The sequence below is a fragment of the Dermacentor silvarum genome, chromosome 3, assembly GCF_013339745.2.
Source record: "Dermacentor silvarum isolate Dsil-2018 chromosome 3, BIME_Dsil_1.4, whole genome shotgun sequence".
NCBI lineage: Eukaryota > Metazoa > Arthropoda > Arachnida > Ixodida > Ixodidae > Dermacentor > Dermacentor silvarum.
This window is the reverse complement of record NC_051156.1, coordinates 211433416-211441567: the sequence shown is the minus strand read 5'-3', so window position 1 is coordinate 211441567 and position 8152 is coordinate 211433416. Positions and strand designations below refer to the sequence as shown.

Below are 8152 nucleotides of genomic sequence, written 5' to 3'. Positions count from 1 at the left end.
GCGCTTTCGCCTCGGGCTAAGTCAAGGAGATCCCGCGTCAGTCAGGACTTCCGGCGCGAAATTAAAACTGCAAGTAATAGCACTCTGGTGTCAGTAGCAGCTTCTGGGAGTAATTCCATGGGGTCGAACGAAAGTCTAGCAGTGCACATTGCAAAACGTGCCACGTACGACCTGCGATACGCACTCGAATGCCTTATCCGCATCAAGCGCTGATAGCCATACTGAATACACAGAAAAATTCTGGAGGATTCGAAGCTTACTAGTTCCCTGCTGTTGTGCGAAATAACAAAGAACACTGCACGACGGGAAAAAAAACTTGAGCACATTAGCTTCGCGCTGGCAAATAAAGCATGCTCTTATGTGGGATGCACGAGTGACGCTAGACCGCTGACATTTCCTGCTTTGCCAGGCAGCACTGGAAGGGCCTAAAACTTTTTATAATAAAAGTTTAGAAATTCGCGCTAATAGTGCTAGTCAACAAACACTCTTTTTAGTGGCACGAGCATCGACTGACACTCTTGTTTCTTGCGCAGCACTTCCGGTTCACCTCCTGAGACGACCGGGACGACATTTAAAATAAATCAGGAAAAATTGTACAGTACAAAACTCACAGGTTTCCTTATAGATATGATATCAGAGCACAAGTTTAGTTACAAGTTGAGTTACATGAAGTACCTGGAGTAATTAGAATGAATAAGAAATCCCTGATTACCGCACACCAAAGCACAGAACAGCAACGCCGAGGTACGAGTGCCACTAACAGACATCTAAGTCAAAGATTAGGGTCGCCTACAATTTTTTTTTCTTTTGCGCACGGAATGCGACGGCAGTGCCACCGCCATCCTCATGACGTCACGCTCTGCATCTTGTCTATATTTCCCACTCTCCCAGCCACTGCTTCAGGCGGCCGGGTCGTGCGCAGTACCCGGAACCGTGGAAAAAGATAAATCTCGCTAATGACCACGTCACCTCCGCCCCTCCACCGCTTCCCTTTGTCCTCAAAGTCGCCCTTACGCTATAGCTCTCCCAAACACAACGAGGCGGTTTAAGTAAGCCGCTGCTACTGACAAAAGTTTTGGTGAATACGCATTCCCTTTCAGATATGCTACTCAACCAAATATGTCCCCTGTCATGAGGTTCTCTCTCTCTCTCTCTTTTTTTTTTTTTTTTTTTGCCAATTGCATCATGAATTATAGAGCACGGCTTCAGAATTTATTCCTTTCAGACGCTTCCCAGAGGCTAGATGGCGAAGCAGGCACCATATCTTTATTCCGTTTATCGATAATCTGACGCTTGAGTAAGAACTCGACAACAAGAAAGACCGACAAAGAGTTGCTACAAACAAATACAAACGGATGATTGCACCGGCTCGGAGCGGTATAGATAGTATTCATGTGGCGTCACGCAGCCATATCTCACCGCGCTGGTACCCTAAGATGGCAACTGCGATGACGTCTGTGCAACGTTTTATCACGCGCAAACTGTTTTGCTTTTTCACGGCGATTGTTTTTCCCCGGTTTATCATTGTTATCGCTCTGACGTTCGACGCAAGACGCTTTTGCTTTTTCACGGCGATTGTTTTTCCCCGGTTTATCATTGTTATCGCTCTGACGTTCGACGCAAGACGCGCTTTTTGTTGCTGTCATGCTGTCATGTTCCTTGCTTACGCCCCTTCTCGACCTGCTGGTACCCCAATATGGCGTCCGCGATGCCGTCCGTGCAACCTATGTATAGGTGAAAGACGGGATCAAGGAGGAGGAGAAAGAAAAGAAGGAAGGAAGGGGAGACAGGTCTACCACACGTTCTTCCGGTTAGGCTACCCTACGTGGGGGAAGGGGTTTCAGCGGCGAAAAGAAAGAAAGGAAAGGGAGGGAGGAAGGTAATATCAATGCGAACACATGCGGTGGTCCGTCACTTCACGCCCACAATCGGTCACTGAGGTAGGCAGATTTCATGAGCCGTAGCAATGCCCGCGTCGCTTTGTAAACCTGCGATGCCTGAGGCTATGGTCCAAGAGTCTTTGTCACTGAAAATGGCCTTTTATCTAATTGGTTTAACAATTTCCGAAGAACGTCGCGCTCGATATCATAACGATCACAAAAAACACAACACGTGTTCGATCGACTCTTCGCAGTTGCATGAATCACAGATAGGTGTGTCTGACATTCCAATAAGGAATAAGTAGGCTTTCGTAAAAGCCACCCCTAACCAGAGACGGCACAGTAAAGATGCATCACGGCGGGACAAACGCGATGAAATCTGCAGCTTCAATGTAAAATCAAGCCTGAGCAGATGACAGTTCGAGACAATCGGCGTGTTCCACGAAGCTTGCGTCTTGATGGGAGCTAGTATACGAAGACCTTTCGCAGCATCTGTTCTTGACAAGGGAATGGGAACTGTCTGCGTTCGTATATGAGCTAGAGCACTGCACGGGCTCGGGCTTACCCGAAAGCCCGGGCCCGGCCCGGCCCGTGGGCTGGGCCGGGCTGGGTAGAACAGTTTTTTCACGGGCTCGGGCCGGGCTCGGGCACGGCGTGTGCTTTTTCACCCGGGCCCGGGCCGGGCTCGGATTTTTTGACGCGGGCCCGGGTCGGGCTCGGGCTTTCTGGTGGTGTGCATGTAACGTGCGGTGAGTTATTCTCGGGCGTCTCAACTCTGAAAAACATTATTTTTCGGTCTCGGGCCGGGTTCGGGCCGGTTTCCAGTCGGGCTCGGGCCGGGCTCGGGCCTAAGGTAAGGGGGTGGCGGGCCGGGCCGGGCGGGTAACGTATATTATTTCCGGGCCCGGGCCGGGCCCGGGTCTCGCCATAAATGTTTTGACCGGGCTCGGGCGGGCCACCCAACGTAAAAATTAACGGGCCCGGGCCGGGCCCGTGCTGAAAAAATCGGCCCGTGCAGTGTTCTAATATGAGCTCACCAGGCGGCATCATCAGCGAGGTCGCTGCCGACGATGCCACACTACCATGGCATCCGTTGGAATGTGTTGTCATGTCCCTTCATGAGGGCTTGATGAAGAAATTATGTTGTCTCCAACGCCAGTTGTTCATGGGACATGCGTCGTAAGGCTGATTGTGGACTCTGAAGGTCTGCCATAGAGTCACGAAAAACGACCCACTTTCGAGGTTGTACTTGTACGATGTAATTAGCAGCCACGAAGGGTGACAAGTTCTGTTGCGTAGAGGTTGTTATGTGGGACACATTGAACTTGACTGCGACCTGCATGGCCGGGATGACAACAACACCTGTGCAGCTGGTGGCTGAGACAGATCCATCGGAGTAAATATGCATTCTTTCTCCGTATGCCTCATTCAATATTGACAATGTCAACTGTCATAGTGCCACTGCTGAATGGCGTGTCTTCGTAATTCCCGGAATTGTGAGGCGTACGCTTGGCTGTCGTAGGCACCACAGCGGTAACAGTTGTCTTGCTGCTGGTGTAAAGTCCAATAGCAGGCTGCCTTGATGTGTCGCAACAAGTTTTTAAGATGTGGCTTGAGGTTCTTGCGCCGGCAAAATCGCAATATAGTGACTGGGGACGTGACAGAGATGTCGAATGTGTGCTCAGAGGTTGTCAACTGTGATTTATGTTGGAGCCGGATGGTCTCTAGCAATCATGATTGTTGCGTGAGTCGAGGCGCACCGTGCTAGTCCAAGGCACGTAGTACGTATAGCCGGGCCTTGCAAACTTTTGAATTTGCGAATATTTGTTTTGCATGTGTTCGCCGGAACGGGCCTGCTTTTTACAGTACTCGAGCAAGGGTTGACGATAGAGATTATAGGACGTGACACTTCCCAGTGGTTCGGTGTCCACCGCGTTACTCAGCCTCTCTGCAATCACGGGTTTACCCGAAATGCTATACTTGGCTGCGATCTTCCAAGCGTGCGTTTGTGTCCGGCTCCGTATCCTGTAGCAAAAGTACCCGTCTTATCCGACGGTCGGGCTATTCACAGTCCCACTTCAGATATCCTCGACAGCATTATGTCGAGAAATGTAAGGGAAGCCTAGGGGATGCATTTTTTTTTTAGTTACAACAACGTGAAGCGAACAGGCAACTGAAGCCAGAAAAAGCACAGGGGACATGAACCATTATGTTTAATTGGAATGTAATTGGAATGGAAATATTAAGAAAACTGATAATTAAATTGTACGAAAAAACTAACTTACCGCAGCTGGGAGCCGAACCCCGATCTTCGGACCTTGGTTACTCTTACTGCCTTTCCTTCTTTATTTTTCTCTTTCCGCAACAGCTTTTGCATTTCATAAACAACGAAGGGAGGCTATGGTGATCACATATACAATTCATTAAAAAATACACCTAAGTAAAGCTAATGTTTGAATAGTTATTTCTTTAATAAGCGTTTGTCCCGTTCCTCATGTTTTCTATCGTTTCCCTTTCCCTGAATGCAGAGTAGCCAGACGGGCAGTTACGTTGGTTAACATCTGTCTTTCCCCACTTACTTTTTCTCTCTCTTCTGCCGTTATCGTTTTCCACCATACTTAGTTCAAAGCGACATCCTATTTTAAGGCATCATTCATTCATTCATTCATTCATTCATTCATTCATTCATTCATTCATTGTTGGTATGGAGATTGATTATTTGAAGTACCGCTAGCATTATAATATGTATCATACATTCAGTGTACTCTTTGCTCGTGTTCTTTTGTATGACCAGGTGTGCTTAGATGCGTAACTGCACATTCGGCCCAAATAAGCACGGTTACTGAATATAGCGAGGCGATTTTCATTCTGCACGTACTCTGTATATGCGAATGCCTGCTGAAAAACACACATCTTACACGCCCGGTCTCCAGAATCTGCTGCAGGTGCAACAAATTACAGGCGGGAAGGAAAAGACCATTTATTTATTTATTTATTTATTTATTTATTTATTTATTTATTTATTTATTTATTTATTTATTTATTTATTTAGTCGATTGGTCAGTAGTTTGTTGGCTTTTATTCGGTTAGTTAGTCGGTCGGTCGGTCTTTCGGTTAATTAGTTAGTCCGGCAACAGGCGCCACCCTGCTCATTGTCTGCTGCCATTCGTTCGATGTATGTCTATGATTATTACGCAACGTGCCTTGTTTGTGAAAAGACGCGATGTTCCAGCTCGAGACTCTGTTCTCGGGCCCATCCTGGCTAACCGCTACACCTTGGTTTGACTGCGGCATTAGGGAAACAAAACTTGAAAGCGAAATGTTGCAAGAAATTACATTGACGCTGAGCTTCTCATGTTTTACTGATAGCGCTCGAATGTAAGGAAAATCACGCCACTTAGCGCACGCTGTACGAGGTAATAATTTGGAGTGAGTGAGCTAGAATGGAGCCGTCGTTTGTAAGAGAGAAAAAAAAAAAAAAAAGCCTAGCGCGGAGCTCTACATGTAGGTGTATAAGTGCTCTAGGACTGCAGACGTAAGGAATTCGATTACAGGGGGCATCAGTACAAGCGTTGAACTTGTTCGTGTCTTTATTTTCAGATTTTTTTATTATTCCTTTCCGTTTCTTTTTTTTCTGTCCTTGTGCTAAGAAACAACGCTAAATGAGCCGCCAAAAGCTTTCAAATCACGATTAGCTTTCTATACGTTCGTATAAGAACGTATATATGTCGTTTTCTGCGGCTGCAAGACGAGCTGAGAATGCAAAACGGTATTCGTTGAGCCCATTGGCTTACGTTTTCTTTATTTATTGATGTGAAAGCATCAAATGGCCCATTGAGCGAAGAAGCCGCCCTCTGTAGCAGGGAATGGGCACCTAAATTCCCATTGGCTGTGACGCCACGTGGCGTGCGCGCCTCGAGGAAGCAGAGCGGGCGAAAGGGTACATCTGCTGCCGCGTTAGCCCGATAGGTGTAGCGTGATGGGAGAGGGCATCGCCGCGACGCCACGTCGCGATCGCTCTCTCGGAAGCCTGTTATCCGCGCGTTCCTTGTCCGCGCAAGCTCTCGCTTACGTTCTGCCTTTGCATCGGTAATCGATACAAAGAAATAATATATAGATATTGAACGAGAAGAAAGCTAACCGAGGGGCCCGATTATTATTAATCATATCATAAAAAGCCAACAAACAATGACACCGAGGACAACATAGGGGAAATTACTTGTACTTACTAATTGAATTAAAGAAATGCTAAATGAATTGAAATGAAAATGAAAAAACTGTCCGCAGGTGGGCAACGATCCCACGTCTTCGCATTACGCGTGCGATGCTCTTACCATTGAGCTACCACGGAGCCGTTTTCCCATCCACCTTATGGGGTATTTATGTTTTTTTTTTAGAACTAGAAAATTTTTTTTTAATTCAATTATGGGCTTTTACGTGCCAAAACCGCGATCTGATTATGAGGCACGCCGTAGTGGGGGACTCCGGAAATTTCGACCACCTGGGGTTCTTTAACGTGCACCTAAATCTAAGTACGCGGGTGTTTTTGCATTTCGCCCCATCGAAACGCTGCCGCCGTGGCCGGGATAACAACTAACCCTGGAGTGTTAGCCAGCGCCACCACTCACAAACCATGGCGGCGGATGTGGAACATCCGTTCTGCCGCAGGCGTCACGAGCACGTGATCTTTTTGGGTGATGGCAACTGGTCAATAAACCCACACATGCTACCTGAAGGCATCAATGTTGCCGGATTCGAGCCCTCGTTATGTAATGAACGAAAATAAAGGGTTGTCCTTGGCGTCATTGTTTGTTGGATATTTATGATATGATACCATATATATATATATATATATATATATATATATATATATATATATATATATATATACACTCACTACCACGCTAGTGGTAGTGAGTTTCAAACGTACGACCCCACGCTCAGAAACCGAGTGTCTTACCAACACCACCTAGATAGCGCAAGGCCTTCTCCCCTGCGTCTTCTCTGGACCGAAACAAAGTTATTTCCCTGACTCACTCACTCGCGCACTCCGATCATGCCGTCATGCTACCTGGCCCGACTGCCATAGAATCTAATCTGGATGCTCCCACGTAAGCAACAGTGATTTTGACGTCACCGCTTTCGTCACGCCAGCCTTGGCAATGTCAATTTCGGGCCACGTAGCATGACGTCATAGATAGGAGTGCGTAGGCCTGTGCTATCTAGGTGGTTGGTCTTACCCACTGTGCTAAACCAGTGCCTCCTAAATAGCAGGCCTGTGCACTATTCTTTATGAAACCATGCTACTTTGACCGACACTTGCCTTACGAAGCCCGGCGTGACGAATGCGGTGACGTCAAAATCACTGCGGCTTACTCGAGAGCGCCCCATTAGATTCTACGTAAGTCGGGCAAGGTAGCATGACGTCACGCATCGAAGTGCACCGGCCTCGCGTTATCTAGGAGGCGTTGGCCAAGCGTCTCCCCCCCCCCCCCCCCCCCCCCCCCTAACTAAGGCTCCTCTATTTTTCAAAGGTAGTGACAGGTTTTGATCCAACCGCCGCGCCCTGCGATAGGCCGTTGGCGACACGTGACCTTTTCGCCTTCGCGCCCCGCCTAAAGGGTTCAGCAGTGGTCGCTGTGCCGGTGTTCTTTGTTTTCGAGCGTGCATTTGGACGATTTTGGTAAGCAGAAAGCACTTCACGCACCTCTGTTGCATTGTTGTAGTAAAGTAGAAGTAGTCTTTATACCTGCTGCTTGAGTGGACGCAAGAATTATGTGTTTGAAATCAACGTTTGCAACGTGACATGCTAGTATGCCGGGCTGCTGTGCCTTCGGTTGCCGCAACCGCGCGGAGGGCGGAAAAAAGTTATTTTGCATTCCTCGCGGTAACAACAATATCAGCAGAAGGAAGAAGGAATTTTCTGTGGTTTTTACTCTTGCGTGCACTTAGGTTCCATGCCATGCTTCATTGCTCCAGTGGCGATAAGAAATTATAAGCTTAAGAATTTTTATGCCTTGGGCTTCTTTGATATAGTCGAACATCAGCGAGCTGTTTTTATTCTTGCGTTGATCAGCGGAGTGCTACAGGACGCTATGGATAATGGTGCTATTTGCTAACTGCTGTTCTTTAATTGTATCCTACTGTAGGACATGCAGGAAATCGGTGTTTGCCTTTCAAAGAAAAAGTTTGTTCTGCATTCGCGCAATAAAAACCAATTTTAACAGCGAAGCTGTTTAAGCCAGCCGTAATTTGTGGTGCGTATCAAGAAA

At 47.4% G+C, this 8152-nt stretch overlaps 1 protein-coding gene across 1 annotated transcript in view; it reads right to left on the bottom strand.

Annotated features, from left to right (window-relative positions):
• The window catches only part of LOC119446615 (phospholipid-transporting ATPase ABCA3), a 255324-nt gene that overhangs the window by 206443 nt on the left and 40729 nt on the right, over window positions 1-8152 (bottom strand). The gene's annotated exons all lie outside the window — the stretch shown is intronic.